General features: G+C 44.4%; 38 non-coding genes across 38 annotated transcripts; all 38 read left to right on the forward strand.

Moving 5' to 3' along the window:
• The first annotated feature begins 6 nt into the window (after positions 1-6).
• On the forward strand, positions 7-88 carry trnas-gcu (transfer RNA serine (anticodon GCU)). Its single transcript has one exon. It is a non-coding gene; the product is annotated as a tRNA-Ser (tRNA).
• Positions 89-565: 477 nt separating this feature from the next.
• Positions 566-647, forward strand: trnas-gcu (transfer RNA serine (anticodon GCU)). The gene has a single exon. It is a non-coding gene; the product is annotated as a tRNA-Ser (tRNA).
• A 478-nt stretch (positions 648-1,125) lies between these two features.
• On the forward strand, positions 1,126-1,207 carry trnas-gcu (transfer RNA serine (anticodon GCU)). The gene has a single exon. It is a non-coding gene; the product is annotated as a tRNA-Ser (tRNA).
• Positions 1,208-1,684: 477 nt separating this feature from the next.
• trnas-gcu (transfer RNA serine (anticodon GCU)) lies at positions 1,685-1,766 on the forward strand. The gene has a single exon. It is a non-coding gene; the product is annotated as a tRNA-Ser (tRNA).
• A 477-nt stretch (positions 1,767-2,243) lies between these two features.
• On the forward strand, positions 2,244-2,325 carry trnas-gcu (transfer RNA serine (anticodon GCU)). The gene has a single exon. It is a non-coding gene; the product is annotated as a tRNA-Ser (tRNA).
• A 478-nt stretch (positions 2,326-2,803) lies between these two features.
• On the forward strand, positions 2,804-2,885 carry trnas-gcu (transfer RNA serine (anticodon GCU)). The gene has a single exon. It is a non-coding gene; the product is annotated as a tRNA-Ser (tRNA).
• A 477-nt stretch (positions 2,886-3,362) lies between these two features.
• trnas-gcu (transfer RNA serine (anticodon GCU)) lies at positions 3,363-3,444 on the forward strand. The gene has a single exon. It is a non-coding gene; the product is annotated as a tRNA-Ser (tRNA).
• A 477-nt stretch (positions 3,445-3,921) lies between these two features.
• trnas-gcu (transfer RNA serine (anticodon GCU)) lies at positions 3,922-4,003 on the forward strand. The gene has a single exon. It is a non-coding gene; the product is annotated as a tRNA-Ser (tRNA).
• A 476-nt stretch (positions 4,004-4,479) lies between these two features.
• On the forward strand, positions 4,480-4,561 carry trnas-gcu (transfer RNA serine (anticodon GCU)). Its single transcript has one exon. It is a non-coding gene; the product is annotated as a tRNA-Ser (tRNA).
• A 478-nt stretch (positions 4,562-5,039) lies between these two features.
• On the forward strand, positions 5,040-5,121 carry trnas-gcu (transfer RNA serine (anticodon GCU)). Its single transcript has one exon. It is a non-coding gene; the product is annotated as a tRNA-Ser (tRNA).
• Positions 5,122-5,598: 477 nt separating this feature from the next.
• On the forward strand, positions 5,599-5,680 carry trnas-gcu (transfer RNA serine (anticodon GCU)). Its single transcript has one exon. It is a non-coding gene; the product is annotated as a tRNA-Ser (tRNA).
• A 477-nt stretch (positions 5,681-6,157) lies between these two features.
• On the forward strand, positions 6,158-6,239 carry trnas-gcu (transfer RNA serine (anticodon GCU)). Its single transcript has one exon. It is a non-coding gene; the product is annotated as a tRNA-Ser (tRNA).
• Positions 6,240-6,717: 478 nt separating this feature from the next.
• Positions 6,718-6,799, forward strand: trnas-gcu (transfer RNA serine (anticodon GCU)). Its single transcript has one exon. It is a non-coding gene; the product is annotated as a tRNA-Ser (tRNA).
• Positions 6,800-7,276: 477 nt separating this feature from the next.
• Positions 7,277-7,358, forward strand: trnas-gcu (transfer RNA serine (anticodon GCU)). Its single transcript has one exon. It is a non-coding gene; the product is annotated as a tRNA-Ser (tRNA).
• Positions 7,359-7,834: 476 nt separating this feature from the next.
• Positions 7,835-7,916, forward strand: trnas-gcu (transfer RNA serine (anticodon GCU)). Its single transcript has one exon. It is a non-coding gene; the product is annotated as a tRNA-Ser (tRNA).
• A 478-nt stretch (positions 7,917-8,394) lies between these two features.
• On the forward strand, positions 8,395-8,476 carry trnas-gcu (transfer RNA serine (anticodon GCU)). The gene has a single exon. It is a non-coding gene; the product is annotated as a tRNA-Ser (tRNA).
• A 477-nt stretch (positions 8,477-8,953) lies between these two features.
• On the forward strand, positions 8,954-9,035 carry trnas-gcu (transfer RNA serine (anticodon GCU)). The gene has a single exon. It is a non-coding gene; the product is annotated as a tRNA-Ser (tRNA).
• A 476-nt stretch (positions 9,036-9,511) lies between these two features.
• On the forward strand, positions 9,512-9,593 carry trnas-gcu (transfer RNA serine (anticodon GCU)). The gene has a single exon. It is a non-coding gene; the product is annotated as a tRNA-Ser (tRNA).
• Positions 9,594-10,070: 477 nt separating this feature from the next.
• Positions 10,071-10,152, forward strand: trnas-gcu (transfer RNA serine (anticodon GCU)). The gene has a single exon. It is a non-coding gene; the product is annotated as a tRNA-Ser (tRNA).
• Positions 10,153-10,628: 476 nt separating this feature from the next.
• Positions 10,629-10,710, forward strand: trnas-gcu (transfer RNA serine (anticodon GCU)). Its single transcript has one exon. It is a non-coding gene; the product is annotated as a tRNA-Ser (tRNA).
• Positions 10,711-11,187: 477 nt separating this feature from the next.
• Positions 11,188-11,269, forward strand: trnas-gcu (transfer RNA serine (anticodon GCU)). Its single transcript has one exon. It is a non-coding gene; the product is annotated as a tRNA-Ser (tRNA).
• A 477-nt stretch (positions 11,270-11,746) lies between these two features.
• On the forward strand, positions 11,747-11,828 carry trnas-gcu (transfer RNA serine (anticodon GCU)). The gene has a single exon. It is a non-coding gene; the product is annotated as a tRNA-Ser (tRNA).
• Positions 11,829-12,442: 614 nt separating this feature from the next.
• trnas-gcu (transfer RNA serine (anticodon GCU)) lies at positions 12,443-12,524 on the forward strand. The gene has a single exon. It is a non-coding gene; the product is annotated as a tRNA-Ser (tRNA).
• Positions 12,525-13,000: 476 nt separating this feature from the next.
• Positions 13,001-13,082, forward strand: trnas-gcu (transfer RNA serine (anticodon GCU)). Its single transcript has one exon. It is a non-coding gene; the product is annotated as a tRNA-Ser (tRNA).
• Positions 13,083-13,560: 478 nt separating this feature from the next.
• On the forward strand, positions 13,561-13,642 carry trnas-gcu (transfer RNA serine (anticodon GCU)). Its single transcript has one exon. It is a non-coding gene; the product is annotated as a tRNA-Ser (tRNA).
• Positions 13,643-14,126: 484 nt separating this feature from the next.
• trnas-gcu (transfer RNA serine (anticodon GCU)) lies at positions 14,127-14,208 on the forward strand. Its single transcript has one exon. It is a non-coding gene; the product is annotated as a tRNA-Ser (tRNA).
• A 478-nt stretch (positions 14,209-14,686) lies between these two features.
• Positions 14,687-14,768, forward strand: trnas-gcu (transfer RNA serine (anticodon GCU)). The gene has a single exon. It is a non-coding gene; the product is annotated as a tRNA-Ser (tRNA).
• A 477-nt stretch (positions 14,769-15,245) lies between these two features.
• Positions 15,246-15,327, forward strand: trnas-gcu (transfer RNA serine (anticodon GCU)). Its single transcript has one exon. It is a non-coding gene; the product is annotated as a tRNA-Ser (tRNA).
• Positions 15,328-15,804: 477 nt separating this feature from the next.
• trnas-gcu (transfer RNA serine (anticodon GCU)) lies at positions 15,805-15,886 on the forward strand. Its single transcript has one exon. It is a non-coding gene; the product is annotated as a tRNA-Ser (tRNA).
• Positions 15,887-16,364: 478 nt separating this feature from the next.
• trnas-gcu (transfer RNA serine (anticodon GCU)) lies at positions 16,365-16,446 on the forward strand. The gene has a single exon. It is a non-coding gene; the product is annotated as a tRNA-Ser (tRNA).
• A 477-nt stretch (positions 16,447-16,923) lies between these two features.
• On the forward strand, positions 16,924-17,005 carry trnas-gcu (transfer RNA serine (anticodon GCU)). Its single transcript has one exon. It is a non-coding gene; the product is annotated as a tRNA-Ser (tRNA).
• A 477-nt stretch (positions 17,006-17,482) lies between these two features.
• Positions 17,483-17,564, forward strand: trnas-gcu (transfer RNA serine (anticodon GCU)). Its single transcript has one exon. It is a non-coding gene; the product is annotated as a tRNA-Ser (tRNA).
• Positions 17,565-18,334: 770 nt separating this feature from the next.
• Positions 18,335-18,416, forward strand: trnas-gcu (transfer RNA serine (anticodon GCU)). The gene has a single exon. It is a non-coding gene; the product is annotated as a tRNA-Ser (tRNA).
• A 477-nt stretch (positions 18,417-18,893) lies between these two features.
• Positions 18,894-18,975, forward strand: trnas-gcu (transfer RNA serine (anticodon GCU)). The gene has a single exon. It is a non-coding gene; the product is annotated as a tRNA-Ser (tRNA).
• A 478-nt stretch (positions 18,976-19,453) lies between these two features.
• On the forward strand, positions 19,454-19,535 carry trnas-gcu (transfer RNA serine (anticodon GCU)). Its single transcript has one exon. It is a non-coding gene; the product is annotated as a tRNA-Ser (tRNA).
• A 477-nt stretch (positions 19,536-20,012) lies between these two features.
• On the forward strand, positions 20,013-20,094 carry trnas-gcu (transfer RNA serine (anticodon GCU)). The gene has a single exon. It is a non-coding gene; the product is annotated as a tRNA-Ser (tRNA).
• A 477-nt stretch (positions 20,095-20,571) lies between these two features.
• Positions 20,572-20,653, forward strand: trnas-gcu (transfer RNA serine (anticodon GCU)). Its single transcript has one exon. It is a non-coding gene; the product is annotated as a tRNA-Ser (tRNA).
• A 478-nt stretch (positions 20,654-21,131) lies between these two features.
• On the forward strand, positions 21,132-21,213 carry trnas-gcu (transfer RNA serine (anticodon GCU)). Its single transcript has one exon. It is a non-coding gene; the product is annotated as a tRNA-Ser (tRNA).
• Positions 21,214-21,645: the final 432 nt, after the last annotated feature.

Below are 21,645 nucleotides of genomic sequence, written 5' to 3' on the forward strand. Positions count from 1 at the left end.
CATAAGGATGAGGTGGCCGAGTGGTTAAGGCGATGGACTGCTAATCCATTGTGCTATGCACTCATGGGTTCGAATCCCATCCTCATCGTGCCCACAAATAATCTTTGGTTTTGAATGGCATTGGAAGATTTTGACTCTCGCAAACACTGATAAGATGGCCCACTGCCACCGCGAAAGCACAGGACTTGGTATCTGACTGGTGAAGCCGATGAACTACATGTGTGGATTGGAAAACAAACATCTTCGCAAAACAGATGTTTTTTCTTCTCTTGCATGGCCCCACATGAATATAGAATCCCTGCACAATCCTAGAGCGACTGATAAGATATAGGTATTGAAGAATAGCTTTACCAAGGGCAATCTCAATGGTGGGATTTGAACCGACACCTCCCCACACTTAATCAAGCACTGTAGACTACTCTGCCTGACAACACATTTGTTAAATGTCTCGATGGGATCGACACATGGCCCTGCAATTGTTATGCTTAACTCTCTTTGATTTCAATCAAGGGTTTAAATACAGCAACTACAGTTTGTGGGGGCAACTGCCACAAGCAGAATAAAGGATGAGGTGGCCAAGTGGTTAAGGCGATGGACTGCTAATCCATTGTGCTATGCACTCATGGGTTCGAATCCCATCCTCATCGTGCACACAAAAAAACATTGGTTTTGTATGGCATTGGAAGATTTTGACTCTCGCAAACACTGATAAGATGGCCCACTGCCACCGCGAAAGCACAGGACTTGGTATCTGAGTGGTGAAGCCGATGAACTACATGTGTGGATTGGAACACAAACATCTTCGCAAAACAGATGTTTTTTCTTCTCTTGCATGGCCCCACATGAATATAGAATACCTACACAATCCTAGAGCAAACTGATAAGATTCAGGTATTGAAGAATAGCTTTACCAAGGGCAACCTCAACGGTGGGATTTGAACCGACACCTCCCCACACTTAATCAAGCACTGTAGACCACTCGGCCTGACAACACATTTGTTAAATGTCTCGATGGGATCTACACATGGCCCTGCAATTGCTATGCTTAACTTTCATTGATTTCAATCAAGGGTTTAAATACAGCAACTACAGTTTGTGGGGGCAACTGCCACAAGCAAAAAAAAGGATGAGGTGGCTGAGTGGTTAAGGCGATGGACTGCTAATCCATTGTGTTATGCACTCATGGGTTCGAATCTCATCCTCATCGTACACACAAAAAAACATTGGTTTTGTATGGCATTGGAAGATTTTGACTCTCGCAAACACTGATAGGATGGCCCACTGCCACCGCGAAAGCACACGACTTGGTATCTGAGTGGTGAAGCCGATGAACTACATGTGTGGATTTGAACACAAACATCTTCGCAAAACAGATGTTTTTTCTTCTCTTGCATGGCCCCACATGAATATAGAATCCCTGCACAATCCTAGAGCGACTGATAAGATATAGGTATTGAAGAATAGCTTTACCAAGGGCAATCTCAACGGTGGGATTTGAACCGACACCTCCCCACACTTAATCAAGCACTGTAGACCACTCTGCCTGACAACACATTTGTTAAATGTCTCGATGGGATCGACACATGGCCCTGTAATTGTTATGCTTAACTCTCTTTGATTTCAATCAAGGGTTTAAATACAGCAACTACAGTTTGTGGGGGCAACTGCCACAAGCAGAAAAAAGGATGAGGTGGCCGAGTGGTTAAGGCGATGGACTGCTAATCCATTGTGCTATGCACTCATGGGTTCGAATCCCATCCTCATCGTGCGCACCAAAAATCTTTGGTTTTGTATGGCATTGGAAGATTTTGACTCTCGCAAACACTGATAAGATGGCCCACTGCCACCGCGAAAGCACAGGACTTGGTATCTGACTGGTGAAGCCGATGAACTACATGTGTGGATTGGAAAACAAACATCTTCGCAAAACAGATGTTTTTTCTTCTCTTGCATGGCCCCACATGAATATAGAATCCCTGCACAATCCTAGAGCGACTGATAAGATATAGGTATTGAAGAATAGCTTTACCAAGGGCAATCTCAACGGTGGGATTTGAACCGACACCTCCCCACACTTAATCAAGCACTGTAGACTACTCTGCCTGACAACACATTTGTTAAATGTCTCGATGGGATCGACACATGGCCCTGCAATTGTTATGCTTAACTCTCTTTGATTTCAATCAAGGGTTTAAATACAGCAACTACAGTTTGTGGGGGCAACTGCCACAAGCAGAAAAAAGGATGAGGTGGCCAAGTGGTTAAGGCGATGGACTGCTAATCCATTGTGCTATGCACTCATGGGTTCGAATCCCATCCTCATCGTGCCCACAAAAAATCTTTGGTTTTGTATGGCATTGGAAGATTTTGACTCTCGCAAACACTGATAAGATGGCCCACTGCCACCGCAAAAGCACAGGACTTGGTATCTGACTGGTGAAGCCGATGAACTACATGTGTGGATTGGAACACAAACATCTTCGCAAAACAGATGTTTTTTCTTCTCTTGCATGGCCCCACATGAATATAGAATACCTACACAATCCTAGAGCAAACTGATAAGATTCAGGTATTGAAGAATAGCTTTACCAAGGGCAACCTCAACGGTGGGATTTGAACCGACACCTCCCCACACTTAATCAAGCACTGTAGACCACTCGGCCTGACAACACATTTGTTAAATGTCTCGATGGGATCGACACATGGCCCTGCAATTGCAATGATTAACTTTCATTGATTTCAATCAAGGGTTTAAATACAGCAACTACAGTTTGTGGGAGCAACTGCCACAAGCAGAAAAAAGGATGAGGTGGCCGAGTGGTTAAGGCGATGGACTGCTAATCCATTGTGCTATGCACTCATGGGTTCGAATCTCATCCTCATCGTACACACAAAAAAACATTGGTTTTGTATGGCATTGGAAGATTTTGACTCTCGCAAACACTGATAGGATGGCCCACTGCCACCGCGAAAGCACAGGACTTGGTATCTGAGTGGTGAAGCCGATGAACTACATGTGTGGATTTGAACACGAACATCTTCGCAAAACAGATGTTTTTTCTTCTCTTGCATGGCCCCACATGAATATAGAATCCCTGCACAATCCTAGAGCGACTGATAAGATATAGGTATTGAAGAATAGCTTTACCAAGGGCAATCTCAACGGTGGGATTTGAACCGACACCTCCCCACACTTAATCAAGCACTGTAGACCACTCTGCCTGACAACACATTTGTTAAATGTCTCGATGGGATCGACACATGGCCCTGCAATTGTTATGCTTAACTCTCTTTGATTTCAATCAAGGGTTTAAATACAGCAACTACAGTTTGTGGGGGCAACTGCCACAAGCAGAAAAAAGGATGAGGTGGCTGAGTGGTTAAGGCGATGGACTGCTAATCCATTGTGCTATGCACTCATGGGTTCGAATCCCATCCTCATCGTACACACAAAAAAACATTGGTTTTGTATGGCATTGGAAGATTTTGACTCTCGCAAACACTGATAGGATGGCCCACTGCCACCGCGAAAGCACAGGACTTGGCATCTGAGTGGTGAAGCCGATGAACTACATGTGTGGATTTGAACACAAACATCTTCGCAAAACAGATGTTTTTTCTTCTCTTGCATGGCCCCACATGAATATAGAATCCCTGCACAATCCTAGAGCGACTGATAACATATAGGTATTGAAGAATAGCTTTACCAAGGGCAATCTCAACGGTGGGATTTGAACCGACACCTCCCCACACTTAATCAAGCACTGTAGACCACTCTGCCTGACAACACATTTGTTAAATGTCTCGATGGGATCGACACATGGCCCTGCAATTGTTATGCTTAACTCTCTTTGATTTCAATCAAGGGTTTAAATACAGCAACTACAGTTTGTGGGGGCAACTGCCACATGCAGAAAAAAGGCTGAGGTGGCTGAGTGGTTAAGGCGATGGACTGCTAATCCATTGTGCTATGCACTCATGGGTTCGAATCCTATCCTCATCGTACACACAAAAAAACATTGGTTTTGTATGGCATTGGAAGATTTTGACTCTCGCAAACACTGATAGGATGGCCCACTGCCACCGCGAAAGCACAGGACTTGGTATCTGAGTGGTGAAGCCGATGAACTACATGTGTGGATTTGAACACAAACATCTTCGCAAAACAGATGTTTTTTCTTCTCTTGCATGGCCCCACATGAATATAGAATACCTGCATAATCTTAGAGCGACTGATAAGATATAGGTATTGAAGAATAGCTTTACCAAGGGCAATCTCAACGGTGGGATTTGAACCGACACCTCCCCACACTTAATCAAGCACTGTAGACCACTCTGCCTGACAACACATTTGTTAAATGTCTTGATGGGATCGACACATGGCCCTGAAATTACTATGCTTATCTCGCTTTGATTTCAATCAAGGTTTAAATACAGCAACTACAGTTTGTGGGGGCAACTGCCACAAGCAGAAAATAGGATGAGGTGGCCGAGTGGTTAAGGCGATGGACTGCTAATCCATTGTGCTATGCACTCATGGGTTTGAATCTCATCCTCATCGTGCGCACCAAAAATCTTTGGTTTTGTATGGCATTGGAAGATTTTGACTCTCGCAAACACTGATAAGATGGCCCACTGCCACCGCGAAAGCACAGGACTTGGTATCTGACTGGTGAAGCCGATGAACTACATGTGTGGATTGGAACACAAACATCTTCGCAAAACAGATGTTTTTTCTTCTCTTGCATGGCCCCACATGAATATAGAATACCTACACAATCCTAGAGCAAACTGATAAGATTCAGGTATTGAAGAATAGCTTTACCAAGGGCAACCTCAACGGTGGGATTTGAACCGACACCTCCCCACACTTAATCAAGCACTGTAGACCACTCGGCCTGACAACACATTTGTTAAATGTCTCGATGGGATCGACACATGGCCCTGCAATTGTTATGCTTAACTCTCTTTGATTTCAATCAAGGGTTTAAATACAGCAACTACAGTTTGTGGGGGCAACTGCCACAAGCAGAAAAAAGGATGAGGTGGCCGAGTGGTTAAGGCGATGGACTGCTAATCCATTGTGCTATGCACTCATGGGTTCGAATCCCATCCTCATCGTGCACACAAAAAAACATTGGTTTTGTATGGCATTGGAAGATTTTGACTCTCGCAAACACTGATAAGATGGCCCACTGCCACCGCGAAAGCACAGGACTTGGTATCTGAGTGGTGAAGCCGATGAACTACATGTGTGGATTGGAAAACAAACATCTTCGCAAAACAGATGTTTTTTCTTCTCTTGCATGGCCCCACATGAATATAGAATCCCTGCACAATCCTAGAGCGACTGATAAGATATAGGTATTGAAGAATAGCTTTACCAAGGGCAATCTCAACGGTGGGATTTGAACCGACACCTCCCCACACTTAATCAAGCACTGTAGACCACTCTGCCTGACAACACATTTGTTAAATGTCTCGATGGGATCGACACATGGCCCTGCAATTGTTATGCTTAACTCTCTTTGATTTCAATCAAGGGTTTAAATACAGCAACTACAGTTTGTGGGGGCAACTGCCACAACCAGAAAAAAGGATGAGGTGGCTGAGTGGTTAAGGCGATGGACTGCTAATCCATTGTGCTATGCACTCATGGGTTCGAATCCCATCCTCATCGTACACACAAAAAAACATTGGTTTTGTATGGCATTGGAAGATTTTGACTCTCGCAAACACTGATAGGATGGCCCACTGCCACCGCGAAAGCACAGGACTTGGTATCTGAGTGGTGAAGCCGATGAACTACATGTGTGGATTGGAAAACAAACATCTTCGCAAAACAGATGTTTTTTCTTTTCTTGCATGGCCCCACATGAATATAGAATACCTGCACAATCCTAGAGCGACTGATAAGATATAGGTATTGAAGAATAGCTTTACCAAGGGCAATCTCAACGGTGGGATTTGAACCGACACCTCCCCACACTTAATCAAGCACTGTAGACCACTCTGCCTGACAACACATTTGTTAAATGTCTCGATGGGATCGACACATGGCCCTGCAATTGCTATGCTTAACTCTCTTTGATTTCAATCAAGGGTTTAAATACAGCAACTACAGTTTGTGGGGGCAACTGCCACAAGCAGAAAAAAGGATGAGGTGGCCGAGTGGTTAAGCCGATGGACTGCTAATCCATTGTGCTATGCACTCATGGGTTCGAATCCCATCCTCATCGTGCACACAAAAAAACATTGGTTTTGTATGGCATTGGAAGATTTTGACTCTCGCAAACACTGATAAGATGGCCCACTGCCACCGCGAAAGCACAGGACTTGGTATCTGAATGGTGAAGCCGATGAACTACATGTGTGGATTGGAACACAAACATCTTCGCAAAACAGATGTTTTTTCTTCTCTTGCATGGCCCCACATGAATATAGAATACCTACACAATCCTAGAGCAAACTGATAAGATTCAGGTATTGAAGAATAGCTTTACCAAGGGCAACCTCAACGGTGGGATTTGAACCGACACCTCCCCACACTTAATCAAGCACTGTAGACCACTCGGCCTGACAACACATTTGTTAAATGTCTCGATGGGATCGACACATGGCCCTGCAATTGCTATGCTTAACTTTCATTGATTTCAATCAAGGGTTTAAATACAGCAACTACAGTTTGTGGGGGCAACTGCCACAAGCAAAGAAAAGGATGAGGTGGCTGAGTGTTTAAGGCGATGGACTGCTAATCCATTGTGTTATGCACTCATGGGTTCGAATCTCATCCTCATCGTACACACAAAAAAACATTGGTTTTGTATGGCATTGGAAGATTTTGACTCTCGCAAACACTGATAGGATGGCCCACTGCCACCGCGAAAGCACAGGACTTGGTATCTGAGTGGTGAAGCCGATGAACTACATGTGTGGATTGGAAAACAAACATCTTCGCAAAACAGATGTTTTTTCTTCTCTTGCATGGCCCCACATGAATATAGAATCCCTGCACAATCCTAGAGCGACTGATAAGATATAGGTATTGAAGAATAGCTTTACCAAGGGCAATCTCAACGGTGGGATTTGAACCGACACCTCCCCACACTTAATCAAGCACTGTAGACCACTCTGCCTGACAACACATTTGTTAAATGTCTCGATGGGATCGACACATGGCCCTGCAATTGCTATGCTTAACTCTCTTTGATTTCAATCAAGGGTTAAAATACAGCAACTACAGTTTGTGGGGGCAACTGCCACAAGCAGAAAAAAGGATGAGGTGGCCGAGTGGTTAAGGCGATGGACTGCTAATCCATTGTGCTATGCACTCATGGGTTCGAATCCCATCCTCATCGTACACACAAAAAAACATTGGGTTTGTATGGCATTGGAAGATTTTGACTCTCGCAAACACTGATAGGATGGCCCACTGCCACCGCGAAAGCACAGGACTTGGTATCTGAGTGGTGAAGCCGATGAACTACATGTGTGGATTGGAAAACAAACATCTTCGCAAAACAGATGTTTTTTCTTCTCTTGCATGGCCCCACATGAATATAGAATCCCTGCACAATCCTAGAGCGACTGATAAGATATAGGTATTGAAGAATAGCTTTACCAAGGGCAATCTCAACGGTGGGATTTGAACCGACACCTCCCCACACTTAATCAAGCACTGTAGACCACTCTGCCTGACAACACATTTGTTAAATGTCTTGATGGGATCGACACATGGCCCTGAAATTACTATGCTTATCTCTCTTTGATTTCAATCAAGGTTTAAATACAGCAACTACAGTTTGTGGGGGCAACTGCCACAAGCAGAAAAAAGGATGAGGTGGCCGAGTGGTTAAGGCGATGGACTGCTAATCCATTGTGCTATGCACTCATGGGTTCGAATCCCATCCTCATCGTGCACACAAAAAAACATTGGTTTTGTATGGCATTGGAAGATTTTGACTCTCGCAAACACTGATAAGATGGCCCACTGCCACCGCGAAAGCACAGGACTTGGTATCTGAATGGTGAAGCCGATGAACTACATGTGTGGATTGGAACACAAACATCTTCGCAAAACAGATGTTTTTTCTTCTCTTGCATGGCCCCACATGAATATAGAATACCTACACAATCCTAGAGCAAACTGATAAGATTCAGGTATTGAAGAATAGCTTTACCAAGGGCAACCTCAACGGTGGGATTTGAACCGAAACCTCCCCACACTTAATCAAGCACTGTAGACCACTCGGCCTGACAACACATTTGTTAAATGTCTCGATGGGATCGACACATGGCCCTGCAATTGCTATGCTTAACTTTCATTGATTTCAATCAAGGGTTTAAATACAGCAACTACAGTTTGTGGGGGCAACTGCCACAAGCAAAGAAAAGGATGAGGTGGCTGAGTGTTTAAGGCGATGGACTGCTAATCCATTGTGTTATGCACTCATGGGTTCGAATCTCATCCTCATCGTACACACAAAAAAACATTGGTTTTGTATGGCATTGGAAGATTTTGACTCTCGCAAACACTGATAGGATGGCCCACTGCCACCGCGAAAGCACACGACTTGGTATCTGAGTGGTGAAGCCGATGAACTACATGTGTGGATTTGAACACAAACATCTTCGCAAAACAGATGTTTTTTCTTCTCTTGCATGGCCCCACATGAATATAGAATCCCTGCACAATCCTAGAGCGACTGATAAGATATAGGTATTGAAGAATAGCTTTACCAAGGGCAATCTCAACGGTGGGATTTGAACCGACACCTCCCCACACTTAATCAAGCACTGTAGACCACTCTGCCTGACAACACATTTGTTAAATGTCTCGATGGGATCGACACATGGCCCTGTAATTGTTATGCTTAACTCTCTTTGATTTCAATCAAGGGTTTAAATACAGCAACTACAGTTTGTGGGGGCAACTGCCACAAGTAGAAAAAAGGATGAGGTGGCCGAGTGGTTAAGGCGATGGACTGCTAATCCATTGTGCTATGCACTCATGGGTTCGAATCCCATCCTCATCGTGCGCACCAAAAATCTTTGGTTTTGTATGGCATTGTAAGATTTTGACTCTCGCAAACACTGATAAGATGGCCCACTGCCACCGCGAAAGCACAGGACTTGGTATCTGACTGGTGAAGCCGATGAACTACATGTGTGGATTTGAACACAAACATCTTCGCAAAACAGATGTTTTTTCTTCTCTTGCATGGCCCCACATGAATATAGAATACCTGCATAATCTTAGAGCGACTGATAAGATATAGGTATTGAAGAATAGCTTTACCAAGGGCAATCTCAACGGTGGGATTTGAACCGACACCTCCCCACACTTAATCAAGCACTGTAGACCACTCTGCCTGACAACACATTTGTTAAATGTCTTGATGGGATCGACACATGGCCCTGAAATTACTATGCTTATCTCTCTTTGATTTCAATCAAGGTTTAAATACAGCAACTACAGTTTGTGGGGGCAACTGCCACAAGCAGAAACAAGGATGAGGTGGCCGAGTGGTTACGGCGATGGACTGCTAATCCATTGTGCTATGCACTCATGGGTTTGAATCTCATCCTCATCGTGCGCACCAAAAATCTTTGGTTTTGTATGGCATTGGAAGATTTTGACTCTCGCAAACACTGATAAGATGGCCCACTGCCACCGCGAAAGCACAGGACTTGGTATCTGAGTGGTGAAGCCGATGAACTACATGTGTGGATTTGAACACAAACATCTTCGCAAAACAGATGTTTTTTCTTCTCTTGCATGGCCCCACATGAATATAGAATCCCTGCACAATCCTAGAGCGACTGATAAGATATAGGTATTGAAGAATAGCTTTACCAAGGGCAATCTCAACGGTGGGATTTGAACCGACACCTCCCCACACTTAATCAAGCACTGTAGACCACTCTGCCTGACAACACATTTGTTAAATGTCTCGATGGGATCGACACATGGCCCTGTAATTGTTATGCTTAACTCTCTTTGATTTCAATCAAGGGTTTAAATACAGCAACTACAGTTTGTGGGGGCAACTGCCACAAGTAGAAAAAAGGATGAGGTGGCCGAGTGGTTAAGGCGATGGACTGCTAATCCATTGTGCTATGCACTCATGGGTTGGAATCCCATCCTCATCGTGCGCACCAAAAATCTTTGGTTTTGTATGGCATTGGAAGATTTTGACTCTCGCAAACACTGATAAGATGGCCCACTGCCACCGCGAAAGCACAGGACTTGGTATCTGACTGGTGAAGCCGATGAACTACATGTGTGGATTGGAAAACAAACATCTTCGCAAAACAGATGTTTTTTCTTCTCTTGCATGGCCCCACATGAATATAGAATCCCTGCACAATCCTAGAGCGACTGATAAGATATAGGTATTGAAGAATAGCTTTACCAAGGGCAATCTCAACGGTGGGATTTGAACCGACACCTCCCCACACTTAATCAAGCACTGTAGACCACTCTGCCTGACAACACATTTGTTAAATGTCTTGATGGGATCGACACATGGCCCTGAAATTACTATGCTTATCTCTCTTTGATTTCAATCAAGGTTTAAATACAGCAACTACAGTTTGTGGGGGCAACTGCCACAAGCAGAAAAAAGGATGAGGTGGCTGAGTGGTTAAGGCGATGGACTGCTAATCCATTGTGCTATGCACTCATGGGTTCGAATCCCATCCTCATCGTACACACAAAAAAACATTGGTTTTGTATGGCATTGGAAGATTTTGACTCTCGCAAACACTGATAGGATGGCCCACTGCCACCGCGAAAGCACAGGACTTGGTATCTGAGTGGTGAAGCCGATGAACTACATGTGTGGATTTGAACACAAACATCTTCGCAAAACAGATGTTTTTTCTTCTCTTGCATGGCCCCACATGAATATAGAATCCCTGCATAATCTTAGAGCGACTGATAAGATATAGGTATTGAAGAATAGCTTTACCAAGGGCAATCTCAACGGTGGGATTTGAACCGACACCTCCCCACACTTAATCAAGCACTGTAGACCACTCTGCCTGACAACACATTTGTTAAATGTCTCGATGGGATCGACACATGGCCCTGCAATTGTTATGCTTAACTCTCTTTGATTTCAATCAAGGGTTTAAATACAGCAACTACAGTTTGTGGGGGCAACTGCCACAAGCAGAAAAAAGGATGAGGTGGCCGAGTGGTTAAGGCGATGGACTGCTAATCCATTGTGCAAAGCACTCATGGGTTCGAATCCCATCCTCATCGTGCGCACCAAAAATCTTTGGTTTTGTATGGCATTGGAAGATTTTGACTCTCGCAAACACTGATAAGATGGCCCACTGCCACCGCGAAAGCACAGGACTTGGTATCTGACTGGTGAAGTCGATGAACTACATGTGTGGATTGGAAAACAAACATCTTCGCAAAACAGATGTTTTTTCTTCTCTTGCATGGCCCCACATGAATATAGAATCCCTGCACAATCCTAGAGCGACTGATAAGATATAGGTATTGAAGAATAGCTTTACCAAGGGCAATCTCAACGGTGGGATTTGAACCGACTCCTCCCCACACTTAATCAAGCACTGTAGACCACTCTGCCTGACAACACATTTGTTAAATGTCTCGATGGGATCGACACATGGCCCTGCAAGTGCTATGCTTAACTATCATTGATTTCAATCAAGGGTTTAAATAAAGCAACTACAGTTTGTGGGGGCAACTGCCACAAGCAGAAAAAAGGATGAGGTGGCCGAGTGGTTAAGGCGATGGACTGCTAATCCATTGTGCTATGCACTCATGGGTTCGAATCCCATCCTCATCGTACACACAAAAAAACATTGGTTTTGTATGGCATTGGAAGATTTTGACTCTCGCAAACACTGATAGGATGGCCCACTGCCACCGCGAAAGCACAGGACTTGGTATCTGACTGGTGAAGCCGATGAACTACATGTGTGGATTTGAACACAAACATCTTCGCAAAACAGATGTTTTTTCTTCTCTTGCATGGCCCCACATGAATATAGAATCCCTGCATAATCCTAGAGCGACTGATAAGATATAGGTATTGAAGAATAGCTTTACCAAGGGCAATCTCAACGGTGGGATTTGAACCGACACCTCCCCACACTTAATCAAGCACTGTAGACCACTCGGCCTGACAACACATTTGTTAAATGTCTCGATGGGATCGAGAAGAAGGTATTGGAGAATAGCTTTACCAAGGGCAATCTCAACGGTGGGATTTGAACCGACACCTCCCCACACTTAATCAAGCACTGTAGACCACTCTGCCTGACAACACATTTGTTAAATGTCTCGATGGGATCGACACATGGCCCTGCAATTGCTATGCTTAACTTTCATTGATTTCAATCAAGGGTTTAAATACAGCAACTACAGTTTGTGGGGGCAACTGCCACAAGTAGAAAATATGATGAGGTGGCCGAGTGGTTAAGGCGATGGACTGCTAATCCTTTGTGCTATGCACTCATGGGTTCGAATCCCATCCTCATCGTACACACAAAAAATATTGGTTTTGTATGGCATTGGAAGATTTTGACTCTCGCAAACACTGATAGGATGGCCCACTGCCACCGCGAAAGCACAGGACTTGGTATCTGAGTGGTGAAGCCGATGAACTACATGTGTGGATTTGAACACAAACATCTTCGCAAAACAGATGTTTTTTCTTCTCTTGCATGGCCCCACATGAATATAGAATCCCTGCACAATCCTAGAGCGACTGATAAGATATAGGTATTGAAGAATAGCTTTACCAAGGGCAATCTCAACGGTGGGATTTGAACCGACACCTCCCCACACTTAATCAAGCACTGTAGACCACTCTGCCTGACAACACATTTGTTAAATGTCTCGATGGGATCGACACATGGCCCTGCAATTACTATGCTTATCTCTCTTTGATTTCAATCAAGGTTTAAAATACAGCAACTACAGTTTGTGGGGGCAACTGCCACAAGCAGGCATAAGGATGAGGTGGCCGAGTGCTTAAGGCGATGGACTGCTAATCCATTGTGCAATGCACTCATGGGTTCGAATCCCATCCTCATCATGCACACAAAAAAACATTGGTTTTGTATGGCATTGGAAGATTTTGACTCTCGCAAACACTGATAAGATGGCCCACTGCCACCGCGAAAGCACAGGACTTGGTATCTGAGTGGTGAAGCCGATTAACTACATGTGTGGATTGGAACACAAACATCTTCGCAAAACTGATGTTTTTTCTTCTCTTGCATGGCCCCACATGAATATAGAATACCTACACAATCCTAGAGCAAACTGATAAGATTCAGGTATTGAAGAATAGCATTACCAAGCGCAACCTCAACGGTGGGATTTGAACCGACACCTCCCCACACTTAATCAAGCACTGTAGACCACTCGGCCTGACAACACATTTGTTAAATGTCTCGATGGGATCGACACATGGCCCTGCAATTGCTATGCTTAACTTTCATTGATTTCAATCAAGGGTTTAAATACAGCAACTACAGTTTGTGGGGGCAACTGCCACAAGCAGAAAAAAGGATGAGGTGGCCGAGTGGTTAAGGCGATGGACTGCTAATCCATTGTGCTATGCACTCATGGGTTCGAATTCTATCCTCATCGTGCGCACCAAAATTCTTTGGTTTTGTATGGCATTGGAAGATTTTGACTCTCGCAAACACTGATAAGATGGCCCACTGCCACCGCGAAAGCACAGGACTTGGTATCTGACTGGTGAAGCCGATGAACTACATGTGTGGATTGGAAAACAAACATCTTCGCAAAACAGATGTTTTTTCTTCTCTTGCATGGCCCCACATGAATATAGAATCCCTGCACAATCCTAGAGCGACTGATAAGATATAGGTATTGAAGAATAGCTTTACCAAGCGCAATCTCAACGGTGGGATTTGAACCGACACCTCCCCACACTTAATCAAGCACTGTAGACCACTCTGCCTGACAACACATTTGTTAAATGTCTCGATGGGATCGACACATGGCCCTGCAATTGTTATGCTTAACTTAGCTTCTCTTTGATTTCAATCAAGGGTTTAAATACAGCAACTACAGTTTGTGGGAGCAACTGCCACAAAGCAAAAAAAAGGATGAGGTGGCCGAGTGGTTAAGGCGATGGACTGCTAATCCATTGTGCTATGCACTCATGGGTTCGAATCCCATCCTCATCGTGCACACAAAAAAACATTGGTTTTGTATGGCATTGGAAGATTTTGACTCTCGCAAACACTGATAAGATGGCCCACTGCCACCGCGAAAGCACAGGACTTGGTATCTGAGTGGTGAAGCCGATGAACTACATGTGTGGTTTGGAACACAAACATCTTCGCAAAACAGATGTTTTTTCTTCTCTTGCATGGCCCCACATGAATATAGAATACCTACACAATCCTAGAGCAAACTGATAAGATTCAGGTATTGAAGAATAGCTTTACCAAGGGCAACCTCAACGGTGGGATTTGAACCGACACCTCCCCACACTTAATCAAGCACTGTAGACCACTCGGCCTGACAACACATTTGTTAAATGTCTCGATGGGATCGACACATGGCCCTGCAATTGCTATGCTTAACTTTCATTGATTTCAATCAAGGGTTTAAATACAGCAACTACAGTTTGTGGGGGCAACTGCCACAAGCAGAAAAAAGGATGAGGTGGCCGAGTGGTTAAGGCGATGGACTGCTAATCCATTGTGCTATGCACTCATGGGTTCGAATCCCATCCTCATCGTCCACACAAAAAAACATTGGTTTTGTATGGCATTGGAAGATTTTGACTCTCGCAAACACTGATAGGATGGCCCACTGCCACCGCGAAAGCACAGGACTTGGTATCTGAGTGGTGAAGCCAATGAACTACATGTGTGGATTTGAACACAAACATCTTCGCAAAACAGATGTTTTTTCTTCTCTTGCATGGCCCCACATGAATATAGAATCCCTGCACAATCCTAGAGCGACTGATAAGATATAGGTATTGAAGAATAGCTTTACCAAGGGCAATCTCAACGGTGGGATTTGAACCGACACCTCCCCACACTTAATCAAGCACTGTAGACCACTCTGCCTGACAACACATTTGTTAAATGTCTCGATGGGATCGACACATGGCCCTGCAATTGTTATGCTTAACTCTCTTTGATTTCAATCAAGGGTTTAAATACAGCAACTACAGTTTGTGGGGGCAACTGCCACAAGCAGAAAAAAGGATGAGGTGGCCGAGTGGTTAAGGCGATGGACTGCTAATCCATTGTGCTATGCACTCATGGGTTCGAATCCCATCCTCATCGTGCACACAAAAAATCATTGGTTTTGTATGGCATTGGAAGATTTTGACTCTCGCAAACACTGATAAGATGGCCCACTGCCACCGCGAAAGCACAGGACTTGGTATCTGAGTGGTGAAGCTGATGAACTACATGTGTGGATTTGAACACAAACATCTTCGCAAAACAGATGTTTTTTCTTCTCTTGCATGGCCCCACATGAATATAGAATCCCTGCACAATCCTAGAGCGACTGATAAGATATAGGTATTGAAGAATAGCTTTACCAAGGGCAATCTCAACGGTGGGATTTGAACCGACACCTCCCCACACTTAATCAAGCACTGTAGACCACTCTGCCTGACAACACATTTGTTAAATGTCTCGATGGGATCGACACATGGCCCTGCAATTACTATGCTTATCTCTCTTTGATTTCAATCAAGGTTTAAAATACAGCAACTACAGTTTGTGGGGGCAACTGCCACAAGCAGGCATAAGGATGAGGTGGCCGAGTGGTTAAGGCGATGGACTGCTAATCCATTGTGCTATGCACTCATGGGTTAGAATCCCATCCTCATCGTGCACACAAAAAAACATTGGTTTTGTATGGCATTGGAAGATTTTGACTCTCGCAAACACTGATAAGATGGCCCACTGCCACCGCGAAAGCACAGGACTTGGTATCTGAGTGGTGAAGCCGATGAACTACATGTGTGGATTGGAACACAAACATCTTCGCAAAACAGATGTTTTTTCTTCTCTTGCATGGCCCCACATGAATATAGAATACCTACACAATCCTAGAGCAAACTGATAAGATTCAGGTATTGAAGAATAGCTTTACCAAGGGCAACCTCAACGGTGGGATTTGAACCGACACCTTCCCACACTTAATCAAGCACTGTAGACCACTCGGCCTGACAACACATTTGTTAAATGTCTCGATGGGATCGACACATGGCCCTGCAATTGCTATGCTTAACTTTCATTGATTTCAATCAAGGGTTTAAATACAGCAACTACAGTTTGTGGGGGCAACTGCCACAAGCAGAAATAAGGATGAGGTGGCCGAGTGGTTAAGGCGATGGACTGCTAATCCATTGTGCTATGCACTCATGGGTTCGAATCCCATCCTCATCGTACACACAAAAAAACATTGGTTTTGTATGGCATTGGAAGATTTTGACTTTCGCAAACACTGATAGGATGGCCCACTGCCACCGCGAAAGCACAGGACTTGGTATCTGAGTGGTGAAGCTGATGAACTACATGTGTGGATTTGAACACAAACATCTTCGCAAAACAGATGTTTTTTCTTCTCTTGCATGGCCCCACATGAATATAGAATCCCTGCACAATCCTAGAGCGACTGATAAGATATAGGTATTGAAGAATAGCTTTACCAAGGGCAATCTCAACGGTGGGATTTGAACCGACACCTCCCCACACTTAATCAAGCACTGTAGACCACTCTGCCTGACAACACATTTGTTAAATGTCTCGATGGGATCGACACATGGCCCTGCAATTGTTATGCTTAACTCTCTTTGATTTCAATCAAGGGTTTAAATACAGCAACTACAGTTTGTGGGGGCAACTGCCACAAGCAGAAAAAAGGATGAGGTGGCCGAGTGGTTAAGGCGATGGACTGCTAATCCATTGTGCTATGCACTCATGGGTTTGAATCCCATCCTCATCGTGCACACCAAAAATCTTTGGTTTTGTATGGCATTGGAAGATTTTGACTCTCGCAAACACTGATAAGATGGCCCACTGCCACCGCGAAAGCACAGGACTTGGTATCTGAGTGGTGAAGCCGATGAACTACATGTGTGGATTTGAGCACAAACATCTTCGCAAAACAGATGTTTTTTCTTCTCTTGCATGGCCCCACATGAATATAGAATCCCTGCACAATCCTAGAGCGACTGATAAGATATAGGTATTGAGGAATAGCTTTACCAAGGGCAATCTCAACGGTGGGATTTGAACCGACACCTCCCCACACTTAATCAAGCACTGTAGACCACTCTGCCTGACATAACATTTGTTAAATGTCTCGATGGGATCGACACATGGCCCTGCAATTACTATGCTTATCTCTCTTTGATTTCAATCAAGGTTTAAAATACAGCAACTACAGTTTGTGGGGGCAACTGCCACAAGCAGGCATAAGGATGAGGTGGCCGAGTGGTTAAGGCGATGGACTGCTAATCCATTGTGCTATGCACTCATGGGTTAGAATCCCATCCTCATCGTGCACACAAAAAAACATTGGTTTTGTATGGCATTGGAAGATTTTGACTCTCGCAAACACTGATAAGATGGCCCACTGCCACCGCGAAAGCACAGGACTTGGTATCTGAGTGGTGAAGCCGATGAACTACATGTGTGGATTGGAACACAAACATCTTCGCAAAACAGATGTTTTTTCTTCTCTTGCATGGCCCCACATGAATATAGAATACCTACACAATCCTAGAGCAAACTGATAAGATTCAGGTATTGAAGAATAGCTTTACCAAGGGCAACCTCAACGGTGGGATTTGAACCGACACCTCCCCACACTTAATCAAGCACTGTAGACCACTCGGCCTGACAACACATTTGTTAAATGTCTCGATGGGATCGACACATGGCCCTGCAATTGCTAACTTTCGTGGTGAAGCCGATGAACTACATGTGTGGATTGGAACACAAACATCTTCCCAAAACAGATGTTTTTTCTTCTCTTGCATGGCCCCACATGAATATAGAATCCCTGCACAATCCTAGAGCGACTGATAAGATATAGGTATTGAAGAATAGCTTTACCAAGGGCAATCTCAACGGTGGGATTTGAACCGACACCTCCCCACACTTAATCAAGCACTGTAGACCACTCTGCCTGACAACACATTTGTTAAATGTCTCGATGGGATCGACACATGGCCCTGCAATTGCTATGCTTAACTCTCTTTGATTTCAATCAAGGGTTTAAATACAGCAACTACAGTTTGTGGGGGCAACTGCCACAAGCAGGAAAAAGGATGAGGTGGCCGAGTGGTTAAGGCGATGGACTGCTAATCCATTGTGCTATGCACTCATGGGTTTGAATCCCATCCTCATCGTGCACACAAAAAAACATTGGTTTTGTATGGCATTGGAAGATTTTGACTCTCGCAAACACTGATAAGATGGCCCACTGCCACCGCGAAAGCACAGGACTTGGTATCTGAGTGGTGAAGCCGATGAACTACATGTGTGGATTGGAACACAAACATCTTCGCAAAACAGATGTTTTTTCTTCTCTTGCATGGCCCCACATGAATATAGAATCCCTGCACAATCCTAGAGCGACTGATAAGATTCAGGAATTGAAGAATAGCTTTACCAAGGGCAACCTCAACAGTGGGATTTGAACCGAAACCTCCCCACACTTAATCAAGCACTGTAGACCACTCTGCCTGACAACACATTTGTTAAATGTCTCGATGGGATCGACACATGGCCCTGCAATTGCTATGCTTAACTCTCTTTGATTTCAATCAAGGGTTAAAATACAGCAACTACAGTTTGTGGGGGCAACTGCCACAAGCAGGAAAAAGGATGAGGTGGCCGAGTGGTTAAGGCGATGGACTGCTAATCCATTGTGCTATGCACGCATGGGTTCGAATCCCATCCTCATCGTGCACACAAAAAAACTTTGGTTTTGTATGGCATTGGAAGATTTTGACTCTCGCAAACACTGATAAGATGGCCCACTGCCACCGCGAAAGCACAGGACTTGGTATCTGAGTGGTGAAGCCGATGAACTACATGTGTGGATTGGAACACAAACATCTTCGCAAAACAGATGTTTTTTCTTCTCTTGCATGGCCCCACATGAATATAGAATCCCTGCACAATCCTAGAGCAAACTGATAAGATTCAGGTATTGAAGAATAGCTTTACCAAGGGCAACCTCAACGGTGGGATTTGAACCGACACCTTCCCACACTTAATCAAGCACTGTAGACCACTCGGCCTGACAACACATTTGTTAAATGTCTCGATGGGATCGACACATGGCCCTGCAATTGCTATGCTTAACTTTCATTGATTTCAATCAAGGGTTTAAATACAGCAACTACAGTTTGTGGGGGCAACTGCCACAAGCAGAAATAAGGATGAGGTGGCCGAGTGGTTAAGGCGATGGACTGCTAATCCATTGTGCTATGCACTCATGGGTTCGAGTCCCAACCTCATCGTACACACAGAAAAACATTGGTTTTGTATGGTATTGGAAGATTTTGACTCTCGCAAACACTGATAGGATGGCCCACTGCCACCGCGAAAGCACAGGACTTGGTATCTGAGTGGTGAAGCCGATGAACTACATGTGTGGATTTGAACACAAACATCTTCGCAAAACAGATGTTTTTTCTTCTCTTGCATGGCCCCACATGAATATAGAATCCCTGCACAATCCTAGAGCGACTGATAAGATATAGGTATTGAAGAATAGCTTTACCAAGGGCAATCTCAACGGTGGGATTTGAACCGACACCTCCCCACACTTAATCAAGCACTGTAGACCACTCTGCCTGACAACACATTTGTTAAATGTCTCGATGGGATCGACACATGGCCCTGCAATTGCTATGCTTAACTCTCTTTGATTTCAATCAAGGGTTAAAATACAGCAACTACAGTTTGTGGGGGCAACTGCCACAAGAGGGCATAAGGATGAGGTGGCCGAGTGGTTAAGGCGATGGACTGCTAATCCATTGTGCTATGCACTCATGGGTTCGAGTCCCATCCTCATCGTACACACAAAAAAACATTGGTTTTGTATGGTATTGGAAGATTTTGACTCTCGCAAACACTGATAGGATGGCCCACTGCCACCGCGAAAGCACAGGACTTGGTATCTGAGTGGTGAAGCCGATGAACTACATGTGTGGATTTGAACACAAACATCTTCGCAAAACAGATGTTTTTTCTTCTCTTGCATGGCCCCACATGAATATAGAATCCCTGCACAATCCTAGAGCGACTGATAAGATATAGGTATTGAGGAATAGCTTTACCAAGGGCAATCTCAACGGTGGGATTTGAACCGACACCTCCCCACACTTAATCAAGCACTGTAGACCACTCTGCCTGACAACACATTTGTTAAATGTCTCGATGGGATCGACACATGGCCCTGCAATTACTATGCTTATCTCTCTTTGATTTCAATCAAGGTTTAAAATACAGCAACTACAGTTTGTGGGGGCAACTGCCACAAGCAGGCATAAGGATGAGGTGGCCGAGTGGTTAAGGCGATGGACTGCTAATCCATTGTGCTATGCACTCATGGGTTCGAATCCCATCCTCATCGTGCACACAAAAAAACATTGGTTTTGTATGGCATTGGAAGATTTTGACTCTCGCAAACACTGATAAGATGGCCCACTGCCACCGCGAAAGCACAGGACTTGGTATCTGAGTGGTGAAGCCGATGAACTACATGTGTGGATTGGAACACAAACATCTTCGCAAAACAGATGTTTTTTCTTCTCTTGCATGGCCCCACATGAATATAGAATACCTACACAATCCTAGAGCAAACTGATAAGATTCAGGTATTGAAGAATAGCTTTACCAAGGGCAACCTCAACGGTGGGATTTGAACCGACACCTCCCCACACTTAATCAAGCACTGTAGACCACTCGGCCTGACAACACATTTGTTAAATGTCTCGATGGGATCGACACATGGCCCTGCAATTGCTATGCTTAACTTTCATTGATTTCAATCAAGGGTTTAAATACAGCAACTACAGTTTGTGGGGGCAACTGCCACAAGCAGAAAAAAGGATGAGGTGGCCGAGTGGTTAAGGCGATGGACTGCTAATCCATTGTGCTATGCACTCATGGGTTCGAGTCCCATCCTCATCGTACACACAAAAAAACATTGGTTTTGTATGGTATTGGAAGATTTTGACTCTCGCAAACACTGATAGGATGGCCCACTGCCACCGCGAAAGCACAGGACTTGGTATCTGAGTGGTGAAGCCGATGAACTACATGTGTGGATTTGAACACAAACATCTTCGCAAAACAGATGTTTTTTCTTCTCTTGCATGGCCCCACATGAATATAGAATCCCTGCACAATCCTAGAGCGACTGATAAGATATAGGTATTGAGGAATAGCTTTACCAAGGGCAATCTCAACGGTGGGATTTGAACCGACACCTCCCCACACTTAATCAAGCACTGTAGACCACTCTGCCTGACAACACATTTGTTAAATGTCTCGATGGGATCGACACATGGCCCTGCAATTGTTATGCTTAACTTTCATTGATTTCAATCAAGGGTTTACATA

The sequence above is a fragment of the Salvelinus alpinus genome, chromosome 24, assembly GCF_045679555.1.
Source record: "Salvelinus alpinus chromosome 24, SLU_Salpinus.1, whole genome shotgun sequence".
NCBI classification, from domain to species: domain Eukaryota; kingdom Metazoa; phylum Chordata; class Actinopteri; order Salmoniformes; family Salmonidae; genus Salvelinus; species Salvelinus alpinus.